The 21,269-nt window shown below is 36.2% G+C and overlaps 2 pseudogenes; both read left to right on the forward strand.

The window, feature by feature from the left end:
- The first annotated feature begins 645 nt into the window (after positions 1-645).
- LOC118609059 lies at positions 646-764 on the forward strand (annotated as a pseudogene).
- A 19,213-nt stretch (positions 765-19,977) lies between these two features.
- On the forward strand, positions 19,978-20,096 carry LOC118608732 (annotated as a pseudogene).
- Positions 20,097-21,269: the final 1,173 nt, after the last annotated feature.

Consider the following 21,269-nt stretch of genomic DNA (forward strand, 5'->3'; position numbering starts at 1 on the left):
GCACTAGCCCACAGTTCAAGTGCCACAAGCTTCTCAGAGTTTTATACAGATTTATAAATTTATTTGTACATTATTTATTATCTACTTCTACACATATTTATTATATTTACATGCTTATATTATTACATATAATATATTAAACATTATTATATATTATATTATTTATTATATATTCATATACTATATTGATATTTACATTAATATATAAAATTTCATCAAAAACCTACCAAAAAGTAAAAGTCCAGGACCAGATAGCTTCATCAATGAATTCTACCAAATGTTCAAAGAAGATTCAATACTTATTCTCCTCAAACTCTTTCCAAAAAATTGAAAAGGAGGCAATACTTCTTAACTCATTTTATAAAGCCAAAATTACCCTGATACCAAAGCCTGGTAAAGATAATGCAAAAAAAGAAAACTACAGATGGATATCTCTCATGAACATAGATGTGAAACTCCAACTAATGAACTGAATACAGCAACATATTAAAAAGATTATACACCACGATCAAGTTGGCTTCATCCCAGAGGCACAGGGATCATTTAACATACACAAGTAAATTCATGTGATATACCGCAGAAGCAAAATAAAAAGTAAGAATCATGTGATCATAAAAATAGATGCATAAAAAGCCTCTGACAAGAGTCTACAGCCATGCCGCCCTGAATGTGCCTGATCTTGTCTGATCTCAGAAGCTAAGCAGGGTCAGGCCTGGTTAGAACTTGGATAGGAAATCACCTAGGAAGACCAGGTGCTGTAGATGTGTAAAAAAAAAAAAAAAAGCCTTTGACAAGATACAGCATCCACTTATGATCAAAATACTTAATAAAATAGGTATAGAAGGAAAGTGCCTTAACATAATAAAGGTCATATATGACGAACCTTCACCCACTATCATACTTAATGGTAAAAACCTAAAAACCTTTCTTCTCAGACCCAGAACAAGACAAGACTGTCCAGTATTGCCACTGTCATTCAATATATAACATTGGAGGTCCTAACCAAGTACAATCAGGCAACAGAAAGGAATAAAAAGTATCTAAATAAAAAATGAAGAAGTCAGACTGTCACTATTTGCGAATGACACAGTTCTCTATATAGAAAATCCTGAAGATTCCACAAGAACATGCCTATAAACAATATGCAAATACAGTAAAGTTTCAGGATACAAAATCAATGTTCAAAAATCCATAGTGTTTCTATACTCTAATAATGAAGTGTCAGAAAAAAGTGGAAAAAATAATTCCTTTTGCAATTGCAACAAAAAGAATAAAATACTTAAGAATAAACTTAACGAAACATGTGAATGATCCTATATAATGAAAACTATAAGACCCTATTAAAAGAAATTGAAGAAGACACGAAGAAATGGAAAGATATTCCATGTTCTTGGGTTATAAGAATCAACAGTTAAAATGACCTTATTACCTAAAGAATCCCCATCAAAATCCCATCAGCATTTTTTAAAGAAATAGAACAAAAATTCATCAGATTTGTATGGAAGCACAAAGGACCTCAAATTAATAATACTATTCTGAGTAAAAAAGACGAGGCTGGAGGCATCACTCTGCCCAACTTCAAATTATACTACAAAGCAACAATAATCAAAACAGCATGGTATTGGCAGAAAAACAGACACACAGACCAGTAGAAGAGAACTGAGAGTCCAGAAGTAAACCCCTGTTTATATGAGCAAATAATTTTCGGCAAAAAAGTCAAAAACATACAGTGGAGAAAGGAAAGCCTCTTCAACAGATGATGAGAAAACTGAAAAGCCAAATGCAAAAGAATGACACTAGACTATTGTTTATCACCACACACCAAAATTAACTCAAAATGGATTAAGGACCTGAATATAAGACCTGAAACAATAAACTGCATAGAAGAAATCATAAGAACCAAACTCATGGACCTGGGACTCAAAAAGGATTTTATGAATTTGACCTCAAAGGCAAGGGAAGGAAAAGCAAAAATAAATGAATGGGACTATATCAAACTAAAAAGCTTATGCACAGCAAAAGAAACTGTCAATAAGGCAAAGTGACAACTATCTGAGTGGGAAAATATATTTGCAAGCAATGCATCCAATAAGGGCCTAAGATCCAAAATATACAGAGAACTCATACAACTCAATAACAACAACAAAAAAAATCCAATTAAAAAATGGACAGAGGACTTGAACAGACATTTCTCCCAAGAAGACATACAAATGTCCATAAATATATGAAAGGATGTTCAACATCACTAACTATACAAATCAAAATACAAATCAAAACCACAATGAGATACCATCTTATACCAGTTAGAATAGTTATTATCAAAAGGATAAGTAATAACAAGTGTTGAAGAGAATGCGGAGAAAAAAAAACCCTCATGCACTGCCAATGGGACTGCAAATTGGTACAGTCACTATGAAAAACAGCAGGGAGGTTCCTCAAAAAACTAAGAATTGATCTACCATATGATTCAACAATCTCTCTACTCTACTGAGTATTTACCCCAAAGACATGAAAACCAATATCCAAAAAGATACTGTTCACTGATGTTCATAGCAGCATTATTCACAGTGGCCAGGACATGGAAGCAACTGAAGTACCCTACAATAGATGACTAAATAAAGAAGCCATGGTACATATATACAGTGGAATATTCATAAGGAGAGATGAAATATTGCCATTTGCTACAACAGGGATGGATCTTGAGATAATCATACTAGGCGAAATAAGCCAGACAGAAAAAGTTGAAAACCACATGATATCACTTATATGTGGCATATAAATCTAAAAGCAACAAACAAACATGACAAACAGAGACTTATGGACATGGACGGTAAACTAGTGATTACCAGAGGGGAGGGAGGGAGAGGAGAGGTAGAGGGGGTAAAAGGGGTCAAATATGTAGTATACAGAAAGAAATCTAACTATGGATAATGAACACACGATGCAATATATGTATGACTTATCATTGAATTACACACTTGAAACTTATTGAGTTCACCAATGTCACCATAATAAATAAAAAATATATATATTAAATTTATTCATTTTAAATAAAAAGCTATAGATTTATAAATTTATATTTATTTATGAAGCATAAATTTCTTACAGACTTTATAAAATTGATACATTTTAATAAATGCTTCTATAGGAACAAAGCTATAGATTTATAAATTTATATTTATTTATGAAGCATAAATTTCTTACAGACTTTATAAAATTGATACATTTTAATAAATGCTTCTATAGGAAAAAAATTTAATGAAAATGTCAAAGGCAAGTGAGAAAAATGGCATAGATGATAGAGGTTCTGTTCATCACTCTGGCAACCAAATCAAAGTTGTGACAAAAATAAGGAGCAGCAGCAATTAAAAATGGTCTGGGATCTAGATAAAAAAGCCATATGACTAGGGAGAAATCCAAGAAAGCACCCTACAACAGCAGAAGGTAGGACGGGGCAAGGACGCAGGGCTGTCCTGTCCCGAGCAGCTGAGTGAGATGGAGGCTGCACCAGCGGCCACGGCAGAAGCCTATTAAAGGGGCCGTGTCCACAAGAGGATTTTCAAGGTTACAGACCTGCTTGCTTTGAACACCAGTGCCAATTTGGCTGCGCACAGAGAATACCAGGGACTTACAGGCAGACATTGTCAGAGTGAAGGCTGAGGTAAGACTCATTCTGAACAGAAGTGCTGGCCCCTTGTTTTCTCTTGAGCCCTCCCCCTTCCCAGGTTCTGGACAAAGCACTTCCATAGCTGTGACATCCTCAAACTGGATAACAGAGGTTGCTCCGCCCAGAGGATTCGCTGAAACCCCATCTCCCCCAACTCACAGCCCAACCCAACCAACATCCAGGTGTGTCCTCAGGGAGTCAGGTGCTCCTTGCTGAGCTGCACCTAGACTCACACTAGGCAGCTGACCTCAGTTTCTGGTGTGGCCTTTTGAGGTAACTATAAGCACAGCATCTGTGGATTGCTTGTTAAATTTTAACAGATAGCCACAGAGGGGCAGAGGCTTGGGCTAAATTTGGCCTGCAGCTGAGCCCCTCTCAGGACTGTGCCACTGGACACCTACTACACAAATCCATACTAATCGGACTGGGAGGCCTAGAAACTTTGCTTAGTACATAGAAACAGACATTGAAAGGCAGCCACAATGGTAAGAGAAGCAGAAACCACATGAGAGAAGAGAACAGAGATCCATATATAATGGAGTTAAGTAATCTAATAGATGCAGGGTTCAAAACACTTGTTATAAAGATGCTCAATGAACTTTTGGGAAGTGTAGATAAATTCAGTGAAAACTTCAACAAAGATATAAAAAACATAAAAATGGAAATGCAAATCATAAAAGGGAAGCAGTCTGAAATGAAGAACACATTATCTAAGATGAGAAGTGTGGTAAATGGAATAAACAAAGTGAATAAAGAAAAGGATCTAGAAGATGGGAAAGCCAAGGACACACAATCAGAATGACAAGAGATAAGATGCCAAGACTATAAAAATAATTTAAGGAGCATATGGAACACTATTAAGGCTCCAAATATCCTTCTGATTGGCATAACTGAAAAAAATCAAGATGTTAAACAGCTGTTTAAAGAAATAAAACTTTCCTAACCTGGTGAAGGAAATGGACATAAAACCCCAGGAAGCTCAGAGAATTCCAAAAATCAGAGATACAAAGAGGCTCACACCAGGACACATCATAATTAAAATGCCAAAGTTTAAATACAAAGAAAGAATATTAAAAGCAGCAAGAGGAAAACAAATAATTACTTATAAGGGAACACCCATAAGACTGCAGCTGATTTCTCAAAAGAAACTATGCAAGATAGAAGGGCTTGGTACAAATATTCAATGTGATAAAGACCCAGGATCTACAACCAAGAATAATTTACCCAGCAAAGCTATCATTTAGAGTTGAAGGATAGATAAAAGAGCTTCCCAGGCAAAATTAAGCTAAAGGAATTTATCACTAACAAACTAGTTTTACAGGAAATGTTGGAGGAAATTTCTTTGAGAAAAAAAAAAAAAACATGTATCAAAAACAGGAATAAAGAACTGCAACAACTACATTCCTATCAATAAGTACCTCAAATGGAAAAGAATTAAGTGCTCCAACCAAAAGATAGAGTGGATAAATGGAAAGGAAAACAAGACCCCTACATGTTGCCTATAAGAGACTCACTTCAGATTAAAAGCCATGCACAGTCTTTTAAAAAAGATATTGCTTTGATGGACCTAGAAGGTATTTAAGTCAGAAAAGGAACGATAAACACTATATGATTTCACTTATTTATGAAATCTAAGGAATAAAAAGGACAAACTAATCAAAAACAGACTCACAAACATAGTGGACAATTCAATGATAGACAGAGGAGAGAGGTGTTTGGCGGGCCTGGGAGAATGGGGTGAAGGGTTAAAGAAGTACAAATTAGTAGTCAATGGATGGTCACAGTGTGGGGAGCATGGCATAGGGAATGCAGTTAGCATTAATACGTTGGCTAGGTGGAGAGTCAGAGGAGGGAGGGTGCAATTGGGGGAATCATTTTACACACTACGTAGAGTTCTAACCAATACACTGAAACTAATTAAAATAAATAATTTTTTTTAAAGCTCAGGGAAAACACGCACACACAAAAAAATCAAAGGCTTTTCCAACATGAATTGCCCACCTGCTATGTTCCAAGCACTGAGCTAAGGTCTGTGAATAACATCCCTATAACAAAAGCATATTCTTTTATAATGATCTAACCATAATTCAAAATAAATCTACAAAATCCTAAGATACTGCAGAAAGAATTGTTCTGTCACAAAAGTTCCTGGACCAACAGGAAAAATTAGTTCAAGCCCATGCAACATTGACAATGAAGGAGAAAATCAAAGGACACGCCAGAATTTTCAAATTTCCAAACTGGAGGAGAACTTCTGGTACCAGTATCTCCCGGATGTCAGAATCTGCTTTACAGCAGTCTGACTATGGCCGTCCTTCCTCAGGTGCTGCTACTGTCCAGCATCCCAGTCCTTTTATTAATGGTTTTGTAAGATGACTCTCATGTTTCAAGTTTAAACTGCCTTTTATACATTTGCAAAACAGAAACAATCTCTCAATTTGTCTTTTCTTCTAAACTAAGGGTTCTAGTTCCTTAAATCATTTTCCACTGTCATTTCTAGCCACCATTTCACCATCCTGGTCAACCTTGTCTACACATGGCAGCTTCCCATGTTTCCACAGTAAGGTGCCCAAACTTGAGTAGTAATTAAGAGAGCAAGCACTAGAGTCTGTTCAAATCCCAACCCTGCCACTAAATAGTTGTGCAATATGAGAAAATTACTTAATGACTCTGTGTTCAGTTTCTTCATTTTGTAAAATGGGAATAATAATAGCATTTATCCCTATAAAGTGGCTATGAAGATTCAATCACGTATGTCATATAAAGCCCTGAGAACAGTATAAGGTACACTGAGGACTCAGTATGTGTTAGCCACTAGTACACAGACCAAAAAAAAAAAGAACCCACTACAGCGGGACTAGTATCTCCCTTGATCTAAAAACTCTCTTAATGGATAACAGACCTTATTTTGCACATACATACCTTTTTGCAGCCATCTCACACTACTGTTGACTAGTGAGCTTGCAGGCAATCTAAATCCTCTACTTTAAATGAACCCATATTAAGTAGACTATATATATACTCCAATTGATTTGTAATAAAAGTTGTACACTTAACATTTATCTCTGCTAAATTCATCCTGCTTATTTTAGTCCATTAGTCTAGATTGTCAAAGTCTTTTAGAATTCTGATTCTTTCATCCAGTGCAGTTACTTTTTCTTTGCCTAACATGTTTTAACCCAATTCAATAAGCATATTATGAGTATCTTTACTCAAATGTGAAAAGGCTAAGTTAAATTTCTAGTCAAATTCTCCTAAAGACCTCCCTTGAGACTGATACAAATTCTACTTCAACATTCCTGAGCTCTAGATTTTAAATTGACTGTAAAGCCTCCTAACCATTATAATCTGGCCCATGTAAAAATGTCATGGGAGGCTCTGTCAATTCCCTTACTGAAATCCAGATGAACTATGTCTATAAGTATTTCCCTCAGTCGTCGTTGTCATAACACTATCTTCTCATTCCTTAACTCCTGTTCTCCATCTGGAATCAAAATCATATTACCTATTTTAAATAACTCAAACATTTTTGGGTCTTTACCTTGTATATATACAATGTATAAGGCATAGACTGATGGATATAACTTAGATGTGTCCTTAAGGAACTTAGAGTCAATTAAGGAGAGAGCAGGGTTCAAATAATTATATTGAGTATAGTCTCATGAGTGAAATAATATGGATAAGCACAACATACTGTATGTTTCCATTACTGTGGCCACACTGAATTACCTAAAGCTTGGTAGTATAAAGCCACACATTTCTTATGTGTGGATCAGAATTTGAGACAGGACACAATGCAGACATCTTTTCTCTACTCCATGATTTATGAGACTTCAGCTGTAAAACCTTAAGACAGTTGGTATTGGCTGTAAACATGGGGTCTCAGTTCCTCCGCATATGGGCATCTCCATGTGGTCTTTAACATGGGCTAGTCTGAGTTTTCTTAGAACATAGGGGCTAAGTTCCAAAGATGAACATTTTGAGAGTGAGACAGAGCATGAATGAGTACCAGCTGGAAGCCATACCGTCTTCTTGGACCTAGCTTCACTTCCACCACATTTTATTCACCAAGACACCTACAAGTGCCACTCAGCTTCAAGGAATGAGAAACAGATTCTGTTTCTTGATAAGAATGGCAAGGTTCTGAAGAATGTGCGGGACTGGAAACAAAATGGCTGTGGCCATTTCGGGATAATACGATCTGCCCCACTGTGTGAACATATAGAAATGACACATAACCTAAACTGGGAAGCAGGGTTCTGGGAGGTAAACAAAGTGTGAATCATGAGCCATAAGTAATAACTGAAATTCAGTAAATCGGTATGAAAAACAGACACACCATGTGCAGCCTATTGAAATCTCTAAAGACCACATACTCCTATAAAAGATGTAACAGGTTAGACAATAAGGGTAGAAGGCTGTCTCCAACTTCTTCCCAGAACTTAGCAGATCTTGAGCTTATCTGACTTGTTCCCCCTTGGCCAGGTGCAGTGACTTTTATTTGCACAATATGCCTAATGCTCCAATCTCCACTTATAAGTAGCCAAGAAGATTAAAAGAGGACATTGGGGAATCAGAAGGAGTGTAGATGGAAAGTGGAGTTAATTCACAGTGTGGGCTGGGTGAGGGCCAAACAAGGTAAGGGGCACAGGCCAGCCTGATGTAGAGTGGTGGCTACATATGGAACCTTGTATGCACTGCCTGGCCAAGAGGACAGCTCACATGGGTCCTCAGCACAGGCAGCAGACAATGACTCCCACATGAACACTGGAGAGCCTTTAGGTACCCACCTGCTCCTTTTCATCTGGCACCTCCCTCTAATTCTCTCTAACTGAGAAATCTTAATCTTGTCTGATGGGAACATTAAAAAAAAAAAAAGAAAGCATATATTCTTATAAATTTCTTACCTTATTAATGAACTGTGGCATCTAAATTTAAAAACAAAATATTTTGCACCTTTATTCTCAGGTTTCATTCAGTCTAGCCCAACATTATTCAATAGAAATACAAAACAATATAACTAAATTTCTTAATGGCCACATTTTTAAAAAAAGTTAATTTTAATAATATAATTTGTTTAAAAATGTATCTTAAATGATATCATTTCAACACGTAATTAACATAAAAGTGACTGAGATGTTACATTTGTTTTTTTTTTCATATTGAGAAATCTGCTGTGTATTTTGATTTTCATAAAATACGGAGTCAAAAAATAGATTCACATATCCAAATTGGCTCAAACGTAATTAGCTGAATCCTATATCAGCCTTTTTAAATGTTAATTTTAATTAATTTAAATGAAATAAAATTAAGCACTTTTCATAAATTCAATTCTTTAGTCGCTAGTCATATGTAGCTAGTGGCTCCTTTATTGGATAGCACCAGTCTATATGCCCAGGCTGTGTTGGATGGAAGAACCTCAGAGAATAAGGTAGAAGGAAGTTTTAAAAACAGCTGAAAGAGTTGGGAATATATACAGAGCAGCTAATCCCTCCAAATACTTCCCCAGCACAAGGACATTATACAAAATTAGTGACTATTCAGATCTAAGTTTAAAATTCTAACATTACCAGAAATCAAATGGTTTAAAAAGCAACATATCAAATAGAATCACCTCTTACGAAAGATAAAGGCCCTTCCTGGAGACTCCAGCCTTGAGTCAGGGGTGTGGTGCTGGGCTGGTGCAGGCTCTTCCCCAGCCCCAGCACCATGGCTGACTAGCAGTTCTCTCATACTCTCCACTGAGCTCTTGTCCCTCCTAATCCAGGATGTGATTAAATTGAATTGCTTTCCAAATCTGTTATGTAATTTGTATGTTATGCCCTTAATATTGGGTTTGAATACAATTGCAGCAAGATACACTAATTGATTCATTTAATTTTATTTTCCATCCTTTGAATTGAAGCCTTTGGGATTCAATATGTAAAATAATATGTAAATTGAGACTTTGATGCCAGAAGATTTGGCAGTTTTTTTAAACAGGACTCAAGCATTACTTGGAATCATTTAAGAGAGTAGTTTCAAACAAAGCAATCTATGCTTGTCCTTCTATGTGATTAAATTTTGGTGTACACAAACATATATATACAAAACACGCTCAAAATCACTAACTATTAATTGATGACACAGGACAAAGAAATCCCAAGATTTCTCTATCTCTAAACTTAACATTAAATAGAATAAGGTTTTATAGGTTTGCATAACTTTCCACAGGGTGGATGAAGCAGAAAATAGTTGCAAAAGAGAAGTCAATCCATCAACAACTAGTGTGCACCTTCTTTGGAGTAATAATAATAATGGCTAACATTTATTGAGTGCTTATTAAGAAGCAGACACTGTGCTCAGAATTTTATCTGGATTATTCTCCTGCTAGAGAGGCAGATGACAAAACACACTCCCTATGTCCAAGGAGCTTAAAATTTACACGCCAAATGTTGGTATTAACAAAAAATGCTCTGGAGTTGAAAGAAGAGAATTTTTGAAACCAAAGAAATGTAACTGTTTTCCTTATTCCCAAACTCTGCTACTGTGTATACAAGCCTGATTCTGATACTAAGAAACAGATAGCCTTAATATGCAGCTAAATCAATTTTTAAAATACAGTTGTGTGCTGATTAATGACAGGGATAGGTTCAGAGAAATGTGTAGTTAGGCAATATCATCATTGGGCAAACATAAAAAAGAATATACAAACCTCAACAGTATAGCCTACTGTTAGGTAGCTAGTCAGACATGAGCAACAGGGGAACAAAGAAAAAGGGGCCCAGCTCCGTAATCATAGAAACTTCCCTTGAAGACCTTCCTTAAGGATCTCCCAGAAATACCTCCTTTTCAGGGCTATAAATTACCCCAAATCCTAGACCACGAAGGCCATAAAAGCTGCTGGCCTAACCAGCTACAAACGCATGCGCAGAAAGTACTGCCCCTAACTTCAGCCTCATTACAGCATCACCATATCATGACTATGCCTGGAAGTTTATGAATCTAATTATAACAGACTGAATTCTGGGTAAGCACCTGTGCACTAGGCAGAGTTATATAGCAGCCAGGTATCAATCAAGGTGCCCTCACTTGCCAATCACCTAGAAATGCCTTTGGAACAACCCAACACGGCCCAAAGAGTCAGGAATATGTACAGAGCAGCTAATCCCTCAAAATACTTCCCCAGCACAGAGACATTGTACAAAATTAATGACTATTCAGATCTAAGTTTAAAATCCTAACATTACCAGAGATCAAATGGTTTAAAAAGCAACATATCAAATAGAATCATCTCGTATGAGAGATAAAGGCCCTTCCTGGAGACTCCAGCCTTGAGCCAGGAGTGTGGTGCGAGGCTGACTTTTTATAAGGCAGACTTTCCCACTTCTGGGCCCTTTTTGCCCTTCTGGGCTCTCCTCCCTTTTTGGCGGCTTTTTGTGACCTTTTTGCCTTTTGGTAGCCATTTTGGCCCCTTCGTGTTAGTTACAGCTGGTGGGGCTATGTGCCTCCTTGGGGCATACTTCGTCTTTCTAAAACATATTTTTAATAAAACTATTAAATCTCAATGACCTATGATTCTTCGCTGCGTCATTTGAGAAAGAGCCGAGGAAAAATGCTAACTCAATGTCTGCACCATCGTTATCCTCTCCCTCCCCACTGCCATTGGGACTACACCGATCCAATCGGCCCCGAAGGTGACACTACGACTGTAATTGCATGTGCTATACATTTTTTTTTGTTCCCAAGCACTGTTTACTTTATTCTTTCTTAAATTTATTGGGGCGACATTGGTTAATAAAATTCTATAGTTTCAAGTGTACAATTCTATTATACCCAAAGTCAATCACCTTCTATCACCATATATTTTTGACCCTCTTTTCCCCTTTTCCACCTCTCCCTCTCCCCTTCCCTCTGGTAACCACTGAGCTATTGGCTGTGTCTATGAGGTTTTGTTTACCTTGTTCATTTGTTTCTTTCAGTTTTATATTCCACATATGAGTGAAATCGTATGGTTCTCAACTTTTGCTCATAACCTCAAGATCTTAGTGTGATAATCTCAAGATATATCCATGTTTTCACAGATGACAGTATTTCATCTTTTCTTGTGGCTGAGTAATATTCCATTGTATATATGTATCACATCTTTTAAACATCTGGCAGTATAGGTTTGTTTACACCAGCATCACCGCAAACATGTGAATGATATGTTGTGCTACGATGTTAAGATGACTACAATATCCCTCGATGACAGGATATTTTCAGCTCCATTATAATCTTATGGGATCACCTTTGTATACCTGGTCCGTCCTTGACTAAAATGTCATGATGTGGTGCATGACTAACTACTCTTGGCCCTCCACTTCCTCCTTTTATATAAACACCATTTTTCTAGGTTCAGGAGAAATCACAAATGTCAAGCTGAGAATGTGCTCTCTCGGGTTGTCACTGTTTCCAAAGTGTGGTGCGCGCAGTAACAGCGTTGGCAATTTCATCACTCGCCAAAGTTAATATATTTCAGAATGATCAAACCATAGTTTACAAGAAATCAGTACATGAGATAACCAAGTCCTAGAAATCTGAGAAAATAAAAAGTTGGGAGACTGGAGCTTGTTTGGTTGTTGAGACTGTGTGAGAGCCATGGCCAAGATTTCCGTTTGGAGATGACAAGTAAAGGCAAGAAACAAGGGCTGAAAATAATACAATAGGTGCTGGGTTCCCACATCCTAAAATGAAGGGCTAAACCATATAAGTTGGTTATGCTGACAGACTGGGAAACCATGCAAACGTAGAGTGCGGTTCCCACTTTCAAGCAACATAAGAAATTACCGAGAATTTATATAGGTGTTGAGGACATTGAGAGAGAGAGTATCAATGCAAGAGAGTGTTGTTAATGCTGTTTCTGAGCTGCAGCATGCCCCCTCCCCACTTCATGGGAGAGAATAATGGGGGTACTTTCTCCCCAGTGTAGAGAGATGCAACAAAAACTTGGCAGGTGGCCCCAGAATTTGGTAGACATAGAAACTGGTGCCTGACTCTTAAGAGAATAAATCTAAAGTTGAAAGACTCCAGCTAGATTAGATGATAGCTAAGAAGAAAGAGAAAGGACTCTACAAGGAGAAAGCTGAATTTCTCACCAAAGAGGACCACCCCACAACATGATGTGACCTCAACGGAAGGTAGGACAACAGAAGCTCAGACAGCTGTAGTCAGGTCCCCAGTGCAGGACTTCTGATGAACTCACCAAAGGGCAGGATGCGAACGAGATCAGTAATTGTGCACCTGCTACTTAAAGGGCTCCTTGGTGTTAGACTACTAAAGGACCAGCCCTATGTGCTCCTCATCCCTGTCCCTCCTCATACCCTCACACCCCTGAGCCTGACCCAGCAGGGATCGAAAACAGCAACTGGCAGAGCAGGAAAGGTGAGAATGTCAGAAAGTGCAGCGAGCGCATTTTTGCCCTATCATAACAAAACACTTTGTTTTCAGGGTGGCCTTCAGCTAGCTAGCTGACCACAGATGCATGAGTAAGTCCAGCCAAGATTAGCCCCAAAGCTATATATTATTGCTAGCTACCATACTCAACCAAAAAGTACTTATAAATATCTTTCAAGATTGTGCAGCTACATGATACCAAGACCCTTGAATGAAAAGTAAGACTTTGAGTGAGATAACTGAATTTTATGTGTGAGTCATTAACCATACTTAGAAATACAGTGGTTCCTGATATCTTGTTGGCAAAATGCCTAGAAATAGAGAAAAGACTGGTGGACCAGCAATCAGAGAGACCTCATTTCTAGCCCCTCACAGGGTCTTAACTAAATCTTTCTGGGCCTCATTTTACCCATTATTAAGAATACTGTGTTGGACTCAATGAGCTCTATAGTGCTATGATTTTTTAATTCTTTTTTTTTAAGTCCTTCAATATATGTAGGCAAAGGCATTCATTTGAAATCTCAAAATATCTTAGTCCTAGAAACAATACCTCAATTTAAGATTTGAAGAATTAGCAACCTGAAAAGGCTTGGTGAGTTGTCCCATGTCACATAGTAAATTAGTAGTAGTGCCAGAACAAGAAGCCAATTCTCAGAAATCCAAGGCCAAGGATATTTCAAAACACCATGCTCTCTTTCTAGACAAGATGACATGACATCGCAAAGACTGTTATAGCTATTGATGAACAATGTCTATAGCTATTTCTGGTTATCCAAGGCTATCTCTATTACCATGATAGATTGCAAAACTGTCACTAATTTATTCCTTTCCTGTGTTCTTCCCCACCTTGAATACCTCCATGTGACTCTGGGCTTAGCCAGGTGACTTACTCTGGCCAATGGGACATTAGCAAATGTGACTCAAGCAGAAACTTGATAAGTACTTGTGCAATGGGGTTTGCCCTTTCTGACTATCCTTAGAACTCTGAGTTGACCAGCAGCTGAGCACAGATGCCCGAGAGGTCCCAGTTAGGATCAGCAGAAGAACATCTAATCTGAGCCCAACCCAAATTACTGAACAGAATCTTGAGTTAAATAAATGGTTGCTGTTTTAAGCCACTACATTTTGGGAATATTTGTCACATGGCAAAAATATTTGATATAACTCCCCAAGTAAATTCTCCAAGTGATTTCTATGTGAAGAAGAGTTACAACTAACTAGTGCAATGAAAAAGATAAAATTATTTTAAAGTTCCACAGAACCTAGAAACCAACAGCATGCTGTTGTGATTAGTTTTCAAATTTAAGCACGTCCTTGAGAGTCCAATATTTCTCTGAAAATCTTCAGGGCAAAATTACCCAATAGCACTTGATTATATATTCATTGGTATGCACTACTTCATACATTCTTAAAATATCAGCGGTCTCAGATATTTCTATATGTTCTTACTGGATTTAAACTTCAAGACTAAATCTGAGCTCTACCAAATCATAAATGAGGTATTGTGAGAAAAAAACAAAGGACAGACTACCTCTGCTCAAAAAGTAGTTCATAAATTGAGTATTTGAGTGGAATAATCACTTTGCTTATAGGTTATTAATACTAGCTTAATGAAGCTTCTGAGAAATTTCTTCTAATATATAGGTCTGTAGAAATTATTTTATATGTTCAATCAAAAATATCTAAAGAGGAATAAAAATTTTAATAGCGTATTAACTTAGTTAATTTATGATATAATTTAGAAAAAATGCTAAAGCTAAAGAAATTCTATGTATTACAGTAACAAATTTAGTGTTGTTTTTTGATCTCATAGATTTTACATTTCTTTTCAAGTGAACGTTGAACATGCTCCAGCATCTCTGCCTGTGGAGAGATGGACTGAGGAACAAGCAGAATATTAAACACCCACTTATATGTCTCCCTAGGGAGTCTTCTGCTAATATTATACATTGCAGCAACATTGCTTGAATGGTTTATTAATGGCAACAAAACAGAGTGAATGCTACATACAATGATAATAACAATAAAGATTATTTATACTCTGCCTAACTGCCAGATAGCTTTAGAGGCCTTACAAAGATACACTTAAACCACTAGCAATACAAAATAAAAATGGGACAAACTGCCTTTGGATATAAGAAAGAATCAGAATGATGTGTTCCAGTTCCAGAAAACTGAACTATGAAAAGTTGTTCAAAAATTCTAGATTCATAAGTATTTACTTCTTCCCTTTGTTTCAAGATTCAAAATGTATCTGTAAGTCATCATTTCAGATGAATAGATATTTTGACTTTAAAAATAATATCGTCAAAAAATATATATGATAATATCATCCGGTGTACCCAACCTGACTGGCATCCAGGGTATCTTGGCAATTCCAGCTCTCCATAAAGAGCTTCCTCTTGCAACTGAGATCCTGAAAAAGTTCGAATCAGAAGAAAGGAACAGGAGTAAAGGGAGAGACACAGAGATGAAGGAATAGAAATGACCGCCCATTTTCTCACTTGGCAACTCTATCCAGGAAATGGAACACATTACATGATAACTTCTTTGCTACTGCCCACTCACCCACCTCTTGAAGTCAAATATTTATTGTACATCAGGTTGAATAACTTATAGTAAAAACACACATTCACACCTAGTCTTTATAAAAACAACAACCTGGTAATATATATCCACTGAGAGATAAATTCCTGAATTAGAATATATATTTCTATTCCTAGACACTCTGTCCTAGCCCACACTTATCCAATAATACTTTACATCCCTAATTACATTATTTCTATACTCAAGTACATTTGTGGTCAGTTTTTATAAGTGACTTAAAAATTTTGTAATTTACCTATGTTGTAAACCTGTACAACTGTAATTGAAAATTTTTTTTTAATTTTGTGATTCATATTTTCTCTGCTATATTCTAAGGAAATTTAATTTAATATCTGAGGTATCTTTTGTCTGTTGAATAGAGTAATAGATGAGAAATGTTGATTTTGATGAGCTGGAGCAGAACTAAATTACTCTGAGTAAGAAAGAGCCAATGGTCAGGAACTAGAATTGGGAAGTGTAGAAATTATGGGGGTAAAGTAAAAAATAAAAGGAAGACCAGCATCAGAGAGCCAAGCAGAGTCTCAGAAAGAGACTACTAAAAATGGTTTTTGTGGTACAAAGCTACTTGTTATACAATGTACTTTCTCCTCTCTCTTGCTCTCCTGTATATCCTCAAGAAAATTAACATTGCTCAACAACGCCTGTGGAATTCATTTTCATCTTGAGGAATGCCAAGAAATACTGAATCCTGCTTAGAGGGTTGTAGGTATGTGTGTGGGGTAAGGAAGGGAGTGCGGGAGTGTGAAAACAAAGGGCGAATGTGAAGGTAGACGTCATATAGATTATATATGACCCCCCAAATAAATCAGTTATTCATTTATTTTTTTAATTATCGACTATCTAAAACCTTCCAGAAAATTCATACATAGGTTACATTAAGAATCTGATAGTTGCAAGTGATAGAAACTCATGATCCAAATGAAAAAGAGACTGTCTCTTTCCCAGCTTCTATATATCAAATTTGAAGAAAGTCTCTAATTGGCCATAGTTATTTGCACATTCCTGAGCCAATTATTGTGTCCAGGAATGTGCAGTACTCTGAATGGCCTAACACAGAATTGCCTCTAGAAATTAATGAAAAATAATGAAATAAAAAATCAATGACTTAATTTTGTTTTATAGTCAGTTTACTTGTTTGTCTCCACAATTGTACCATAAGCATCTTTAGGATACAAATGAAATATTATCAGGATCTGAACTATCAGAACCTACATGAAATACAATAAGCACTAAATAAATATTTGAAAATGAATTAACAAATGCTCTCGACCATTTGCTTCTCCTCCTTCCACAATGCTCATGAGTCCCATCCCATCTCCAATAGCCCACCCCCCCTTCCTCCATCTTCCTGAGAATAAAAGATTAACCGGTAAACAATCAATGTTATTGGTAAGAAGCTAGTACAAATGATTGGTTGAATAAATTATGAAAAAAATAATAAAATGTACAATTTTGGGTACATTTATGATAAAAGATCTTGGGAACATATTCCTAGGTCGAAAAGAATAAGTATGGAGTGATCACTTTTATTTTATTATTTTCATTTAGCTTCTGACTTCAAATGCTCTTTTTATATTCAACCTAAAAACTATACTTCTCTTGGAAACCTTTACAAATTTCAGTTTATATCAGGCACTTGAGAATTAGCTGCTTCAAAATACTTTGTTACTATAGTGTATAATCTCATCAAAAAGTCTGATAGATTTATGCCTTGTTAACAGTCCCTATTCATTATTCCACATTTGAATAATGTGAGATTTTATTGAGGCTGCCAAAAGACAATGTTGATTATAAAAATAAGAAAAAAAACATCAAGTTGAAATATGTTGATGTATTTTTAATCTAAGACATCTCCACATTAAAAAATTAGTTGTTTTGGTTTGGATAGTTTATTAACCAAGATTGTGTGTATGTCTCTCTGTGTGTGTGCATTCATGTGTGTATATATTTATTTACTTGTGCTGTGTTAGTGTGAATTTCTGTTATAACAAAAGGACTGAAAATTACAGTGGCTTAAATAAGACAGTTTATTTCTACCTTACAAAACAGTATAGATAATAGATCCAGGGCTGGTATGATAATACTGCAATCACCAAGAACCCCGCTCCTTTCGTCTTCTGCTCTAACATCATCAACAACTCCCAGTCCAAATTGATTGCTCCAGATGACATCATGTTCACATTCCCACCAGCAGGAGGCAAAAAAAAAAAAAAACCTCCTTTGGGCAGGTTTTATTTCTTTCCTTATTTCTATTTTCCCTTCCACAATGTGGAAATTTCGCCCATCATTTCTGTTCATTTTCCATTTAGTTAGAACTTGGTTACATGGCTACAACTAGCTACAAAGGAGGCTGGGATATAATCTTTAGCTGGGTATTTTATGATCAGGTAGCTATCTAATATACATACACACATGCATATATATTTCCTATTAGAGAGAACAAATATTGGAGAACAACCACAGACTTTGCCATTGTGTTTTCTTTTGTTTCTTAATAATAAGAAATAAAATTGTTCCAACTACCTATCCCATAAAAATCTAAACATCCATACATATAGTCTTTGTAATAGGTTCATCTGAATAATAATAAGCTCTGTGTGATGCAGCCCTCATGATAGTGAACATACAAGATCAAACAGCATGCCCATAAATTACCATGAGGCAAGATGAAAGGGAGGGATGTTTTATTGGCACTGCACAGGAAGTGTCATGGCAGTACAATGGGGTTTTTATTTTTCAATTTGAACTTGAAAAAAATATGATTCTGCAAAAAGTAATGTTAAATGTACTTCCCAACATCACTGCTCTTAGCAAAACACTGACAATGGCAGGAAGAACAAATTACCAAAGAAAGCTCAGAGGCACAGGATTAGATGAAAGATAGGGAAATAAAGTGTCATGTGTCTCTTCCTGGGGTTGATAGGCAGGTAGTGGCTACTATTTAGGTCATGTTTGAGACAAGAAAGACTTTCTGGAGAAATAAGTTTGTAACATTTAGTATCCAAACATTGTGTTTTGAGTATGTGTATAAGCAAAGACTGGGAGCTTAATATAAAGTTTCTTGATGCCAGAAGCAGACTTCTTAAAATAGCAATGAAGTGAAAGAAGACATGGGACCCAAAGGCACCCACATTCTTTGACACAATGTGCCAAAGCCTTGAAGTTATCCATTGGTGCCTATTAGCTATCATCGGTTCTGCATTAAGAATGATTAGACAGTATCACCAGGTACCAGTCTCCACATATTTGTTATAAATTGCTACACATAAATATATTTAATTATCTATAGTTTTCATTGTACAATGTTAATTTAGTCATGTGACATATAAATGGTGGAATTGAGAAGAGCTCTCCAGGCCATAAATCAGGTATCTAGGATGGGCGATACCAGCTACATCCCCTAAAGAATACGGCTTTAACAGGATTTTTTTCTGTCTGGTTCTGCCAAACCTGCCATTGGCAGCTAGAGATCCTTGGACTTAAGGATGTTGCCTCTATCTCGCTAATCAAACTTAATGTAAACATCTTTTTTCTTTTCTCCATTATAAAAAGGGAAACTGATGTATCTCTGATGCTCCCAGGGGATAAAAGTAAACCTCACAGCTACAGAAAAGTCATAGAAAATTCCATTAAGAGCAGAAATAGGACAATGATCCAACCTGTGGACTCGGAATCATAGGGTCCATCCTTCTGGCATGGGCTCTGAAATTGGAAAGTTCTCGGTTCTTTTTCTGGCTCTACTACATCTTAGTTGGGCAATCCTCCACAACTTATTGATTTTCTCTATGTTTAAGTTTTATCACCTGTAATATTGTCACCATAATATTGCCTAACTCATTTGGATTTGTGGGGATTAAGTTAGTGAGTGAATAGAAAACTTTTAGCAAGTACCTGAGCAAATCCCATGATTCCAGTAGTCTCAGACAACTGGTAAGTGCAGTTTTTTCAATGAGATAATAAAGCTCCATTCATGATTTATTGTAGCCTATACATCTATCAATGCTGACAATTTAGAATATACTCAATTTGCTATCAAAGTTAGAATGAAGAGAAAACATAATCAAGACTCCCAATTGTTATACATCATAGAACCTAGGTCAGCAAATCAAGTCAATAAATATTTAGTGAGAGTCTACTATTTACAAAACACTCTGATTGGCTGAAGAATTTTTTTAAAATATCATTTCCTATTTTCCAGGAGCTCACAAACTTATAATAAAGAGAAGTCAAAAGGGAATGTTCTTTAATAGATGGCCAAACAGATGCTTACAAAAGTATAGAGAAGGGCTGTCTATGGCCATGCTATCCTGAATGTGTCCAATCTCGTCTGATCTCAGAAGCTAAGCAGGGTGGGACCTGGTTAGTACTTGAATGGGAGACCACCTAGGAATACCACATGCTGTAGGCATTTTAAAAAAAGAAATTGAAAAAAAAAAGTATAGAGAAGGGATATTAATTCCAACTGACGGAACGTTTTAAAGATTCTAAGTTTACAACCATCGTTACAGATTCATAAAAGACCTCTAAATAACAATCGTTTCTGTTCTTTTTGTTCCCCCTATATTAATAGCAAAATATAACTAGTAAGAATTAATGTGATCTTAATAATAGTATTAACTATTTAGCCATGATAATTTTTAGTGTGTTTGGTTGGTTGGCTTTTATTGTTGTTGTTATTTAATTATATCATTGTCTTCTAACATCAACACTGCATGGAGATATTGCACATGTGGGACTAGAGATTAAAGAAGTTTAATAACTTAATGAAAAGCATGTGGCTCATTGACTGGGGATACTAATACTGAGACATAGCTATCTGCAGTCTGAGCTCTTAACACATGATAGGATTTTTTAAGGATTTATTGAGGTATGACTGACATTACAAACCACACATATTTAAAATGTACATTTGTTAAGTTTTGACATATACATACACCAAAATCAAGATAATGAGTTCATCCATCATTCCCAAAAGTTTTCTCATGCCTTTTTGTAGTCTCTTCTCCCCCCTTACCATCTCTCTCTTCCACAGGTTATTCACTGATTTGCTCTGCATCACTATAGAGAAGTCTGCATTTTCTAGAACTTTGTCTTAATGTTATCATACAATATATACTTTTTCTTACTGGCTACTTTCACTCATTATAAGACCTTTGAGATTCCATCCATGTTGTTCCATGTTCATTCCTTTTTGTTGCTAAGCAGCATTATTCCACAATTTCTTTATTCATTCACAAGTTAATGGATATTTGGATTGCTTCAGTCTGGGGCTACTGCAAATAAAACTGACATGAATTTGTGTGCAAGTCTTTGTATGGACAATGCTTCCATTTCTCTTGGGTAAATACTAGGAATGGAATGGCTAAGTCATATCATATTATGCATTCATAACTTTTTTTAAATGACAAATTCTTTTCCAAAATGCTTTTATCTTTTTATCTTCCTGCGAGTAGAGTTCAAGAGTTACTCTACACTCTCACCAACATTTGACATTGGTCAGTCCAAAATTTTAATAGGTTTGTAATGGTATCTCATCGGGGTTTAAATTTGCATTTTCTTAATCACTAACAATGTTGAGCAT

The sequence above is a fragment of the Rousettus aegyptiacus genome, unplaced genomic scaffold (genome assembly GCF_014176215.1).
Source record: "Rousettus aegyptiacus isolate mRouAeg1 unplaced genomic scaffold, mRouAeg1.p scaffold_m13_p_10, whole genome shotgun sequence".
Lineage (NCBI taxonomy): Eukaryota > Metazoa > Chordata > Mammalia > Chiroptera > Pteropodidae > Rousettus > Rousettus aegyptiacus.